Here is a 5,090-nt window from a genome sequence, read left to right as displayed (position 1 = left end):
AAAAAAAAAAAAAGAAAAGAAAAAGGCAAGAAGTTTCTGGGGAGACAAAAACTTCCTCAAAACCATGCTGGAAGGGAGTGGATGGAACTGACTAGACATATATGACTGTATTAAATTATCAAAACTATGTGCTCTATTCTGTACTAATTTTTTAAAAAGAAAAGAAACAGGCTCGGTGCCCATAGCACAGCGGTTATGGCACCAGCCACATACACTGAAGTTAGTGGGTTCAAACCCAGCCCAGGTCAGCTAAGTAACAATGACAACTGCAACAAAAAATAGCTGGGGGTTGTGGCAGGGGCCTGCAGTCCCACTACTTGGGAGGCTGAGGTAAGAGAATCACTTAAGCCCAAGAGTTTGAGGTTGCTGTGAGCTGTGATGCCACAGAACTCTACTGAGGATGACATAGTGAGACTCTGTCTCAAAAAATAAATAAATAAATAAAAAGAAAAGAAATGAAACTGAATGAACAAAGCCAGAACCCTCTTTTAGGGGCAAAGCAGGGTGGTGGGCAGAGGGGAGCCAGCTGACTTCTCCCCCTCTTCCCTTCTTGTTCACGCCACACACTCTGCCTGGGTGAGCTCACCCGTCCTCGTGTCTTCAATTTCCACCTCCAAGAGGATGACTGCCAAATTTCTACCCGCAACCCAAAACTCTGCTGTGAGCTCCAGATCCATATAGCAATTGCCTAGTCAACATTTCCCTATGAGGTCGAATCAGAGAGGATTACATTCTGCTGTGACTAACAGAAACTGAAAATAGAGTCCTAAATAAAAGTTTCTTTCTCTTGCGCTGAGAAGTCTGGGAGTACGCAGCCCTGGGCTGGAGTGGGGATGCTGCTGAAGTTGTCAGTCTCCTAATGGGTCACTGCTGTGCTATCTCTAGGGTGTGTCCCTCAACTGTATGGTCCAAAGTGGATGTTAAAAGGCCAGTCATCCTGCTGACATACCAGGCACCATGTGCAAGAGAGCAGGATGAGGAATGAGGGACAATGGACATTCCCCAGATGCTCCAAGAAAGGTTCCTATGGCTTGGAGCCTGTAGCACAGTGGTTACAGTGCCGGCCACATACACTGAGGCTGGTGGGTTCGAACCCAGCCAGCTAAACAACAATGACAACTGCAACAAAAAAATAGCTGGGCATTGTGGTGGGTGCCTGTAGTCCCAGCTACTCTGGAGGCTAAGGCAAGAGAATCACTTGATCCCAAGAGTTTGAGGTTGCTGTGAGCTGCGACGCCACAGCACTCTCCTGAGGGTGACATAGTGAGACTCTCTATCTCTCTTTTTTTTTTTTTGAGAGTCTCTATCTCAAAAAACCAAAGGTTCCTAGAAGATGCCACATAACGATTCCACTTACATCTCATTAGCCAGACCCAGCAAACATGGTCACCTCTAGCAGCAGGAAAGGCTGAGAGGCGCACTCTTTGTGTTGGGTGACATATGCATGACTAAAAAGAGAGAATTGTGCCCTCTCAGAAGCCGAGGCGGGTGGATTGCTTGAACTCAGAAGTTCCAGACCAGCCTGAGCAAGAGAGAGACCCCATGTCTACTAAAAATAGAAAAACTTGCCAGGCATTGTGGCAGGCATCTGTAGTTCCAGCTACTTAGGAAGCTAAGGCAGGAGGATTGCTTGAGCCCAGGAGTTTGAGGTTGCTGTGAGCTATGATGACACCACCGCACTCTACCCAGGGTGAAAGAGTGAGACTCTGTCTCCAATTTAAAAAAAAAAAAAAAAAGAAATGAGAATAGACATTGCACACTGCAGGGGGTACAACCATAACTGGCTGCCCTGCAGCCCCGCAGCCTCCTCACACTTGTCATGGTTGAAACAGAGTTAAGTGGTGGATGAGCAGGGAATTGTGTGATGAAGCCCAACTCCCAGGGGTCTGGAACAGGCTGAACATGCCCAAGTGGAGACATGGGGGTGGGGGTTCCTGTGCACAGGGCTAGAGTGCCTGAGGGCTGAGGAACAAGGGTAGATCTGTGCCAAAAGCCCCAAAGGCAAAATCACGCAACCCTGCACTCCATTATGCCTCCTGCCTGGCCACCCTCCATGCCTCTGTCTGTGCTGTCCCCTCCAGTGGGATGTCCTTGCCATTCCTCGGTGTGGTTAACTCCCAGCATCCTTCAGGGGCAGATCAGGACCCTGAAGACTTCTCCGTATTCCTGCTGGGAACCCCTCATGTCACACTGAGAGAAGAGGCTGTGGGGTGTATAGGTGTCAGTACAGAGTTCTAGAAGGTGGGTCTAGTCCTGGTTGGAGCTAGCTTTGGGTACCATTGGGGTGGAGCATTGGGGAGGCACAGCAGGAAGGTGAAACTCCAAGGCTTTCTTTTTATGAAGAGGAGGCATCAGCTGCAGACAGAGCAGTGACAGAAGGGAGCCACCAAAGCTAAGCCTGGCACTCTGGCCACCAGACTCCTGCAGTCAGCTGGGAGGGGCTGGGCCTCCCACACTCTCACTTCCAGGGAGGAAAATGATGCAGCCTGAGGCAGTGGGTCAGAGGGAGGAAGTTCATCTGGGTGGGGGCAGGCAGAGTAATTCCTGGAAGGAAGCTCACACCTCAGAAAGGGGAGAGGAACATTCTAGAGGCCTCTATCCCGGGAGCTGACCTCCCATCCCCAGGAACGGACAGGCAGGCTGGGTGACCACTGGGTGTTCAGGTACCTGCCCCCACCCCAGCCTTCTGCAGCGGTGGCACAGGCAAGAGCACAGCCATAGAGGCGACCCACTTGGCTTGAATGGGGCGGTCCCTGTACTCCAAAGCCTTTGCTTTTTCACCTGTTGGATGAGGAAGTCCCCCCCGCCCCCGCAGCCTTATTTGTGAGTGGGGTGAGGGAAGCTGAAGTATTTGGATAGGCTAGGCACTATCACCCCAGGAGTTTCACCAACAGGACCTGATGGTAAAGAAAATCTCACCCACCCTCCCCTTCCAAAATAAACAGTGGTGTGGGATGCATGCCCCAAGCTCTAGAGCAGAGCAGGCAGCCAGGCTTGGGCAGGAGGCAGGAACACTGTGGACTTCTGTCCACAGCCCTTCAGTACTAACCGACTTAGGTGAAGGGATGGTGTATTCTAAAAACAAACTTCACCTTCTGCCCTCAAACTGCCTGTGGGTCTGCCACGTGAGGCCAGGCAGCGGGCCCCTGGGAGAAGAGCCCTGCTCCTGCTTTCCAAACCCCAAGCAGACAGATCACCCACAATAGGGACCAAGAGGCCAGTTTCCTCCTGGGCCTATAAAGCCTTCGACATAGAGAAGGCAGGTTGTGCCCAAGGGCAGGAAACAGGGTTGGAGGTTAGGGCTGAGGAAAGTTTGGCTGGAGTCACTTGAATCTTCTGTAGGTCACAGGGAGTCACGGGGAGTCGCGAAGGGTGTAGGAGTAGGGAAGGGATGAGACCAGATTTGCGCAACAGAGATGGATAGGAGGAGCAGGGCTGGGAGTGAGAGTATCCCATGGGAAGGGAGACCCTGGGCACAGTCCCAGAAAAGGAGGATGCTCCGGGGAGGACACACCAGAGTCTGATCCTTTCTTGTGCCTCCTCCACCCGGGATAAGCAGGAAGCCGGTGAGGTCAGTGGGTGGGCCCACTGGGCTAGAGAAGGCTGGGAGGGAGATTCAAGTGCACAGGGAGGTGAGGGGCAAGGGCTCTGCAGGACCCTTGTCCAAGCCCACCTGGATCCAAACCTCCTAAGGGCAATTGCATTGAATTTCCTCTAACATGGAGTGAGGACTCACTGGGATTGTTTGCTGTCCTTTTCTTGTGTTAGACTGGAAGCTGCCCAAGGGTGGGGCCTGTGACTTCCCAGTCAGATTGAGGGGCCTGGAGTGGGGGGGGGGTGAGGAGTTTGGAGTTGCCAAGCAGGAGAGCGCCCAGGGCTAGGGACACCCCTGCCTCCGACGGGTCTTCACTGGTGCTTGGAGCCTGCTGCTGTGGCCCTCAGAGAAGAGCCAGTCTTCAGAGCTGGGGGTGGGATGGAGGAACTAGCATGGGCGAGAAAAAGAACAAGAAGACAGGCATGTGTGTGAGGGGCCAGACCCTTCAGCTGGTACAGACACACTCTTGTATACACACACACACACACGCACAGTAGTCCCTGGTGTGTTGAACCTCAAATAAGGGACTAGCCTACCAGCTCTGGCTGTTACACACAGATGACATACATAGACACACACGGTCACCCACGAACAAACACAAAGACACAAGACACAGTGACACGCACACACATAATTCACAGACAGGCACACACACACAGACATAGACCATTTCAAGACACATACAGGTACACACAGGCTTAGACCCACAAAGACACACTCAAACACACACAGAGAAACACACACAGACACACATACACTCGACTGATGCACAAACCGACACACACAGAAGCCAACTCAGAGGCAGCCAGTGGAGACAGCTAATTGGACACTGTGCTGGCTTCCTGGCCAAGAACAGACACCCAGAATTGCAGGTGCAGCACACCTGCACCCTCTCGGTCAGTGCCCTAACAAGGGGGCAGCAAACCTAGGGGAGGTGACCCTGCTGCTGGCGAATATGTTAGCTGGGGAGCACCGTTGGTGGGGCAGAGACGGGGAGGGAAAGCCTTCCAGGGAGGGAAGACAGCCCGGCAAAGTTTTGGGGTGGAAAAGACAGAAGAAGTCTAGGGCAAGGAAGTGGAGGGACCTGGGGTAGAGGGGTCTGGGGGGACGCCCTGCCCCAGCGGCCAGCCCCTCACTGACAGCCTGGCTAGGCTGAACCCCAAGGTGGGCCTGCCGGGGCGGGGCGGAGGAGCCCCTCCGCAGCTGGGCCACAGGAGGCCGCCCAGGGGTCTGGAATTCGTCTTCCCCTCCCTCCTCCTCGCCTGTCTCCCACCCACCAGGGCCGCTCGCGGGGGAGGCAGGGGGCTGGGCGCGTCGCCGGGCGCTGGGCGCAGGAGGGGCTCAGGGAGGGGCCCTGGACGCGGGGCGAGGCTGGGCCCCTCGGCGGCGGAGGCCAGCGCAGGCAGGCCCCGCCCCGGCCTCGCACATCTGGGCTGGAGCACTGGCCCACCCGGCGACGCAGCGGCGCGGCCATCCGGCCTGGGGGAGGGGGAGG

Source organism: Otolemur garnettii, unplaced genomic scaffold (genome assembly GCF_000181295.1).
Source record: "Otolemur garnettii isolate 467f Iridium unplaced genomic scaffold, OtoGar3 scaffold00025, whole genome shotgun sequence".
In the NCBI taxonomy this organism is placed as follows: domain Eukaryota; kingdom Metazoa; phylum Chordata; class Mammalia; order Primates; family Galagidae; genus Otolemur; species Otolemur garnettii.
Note: the sequence above shows the minus strand (reverse complement) of the source record.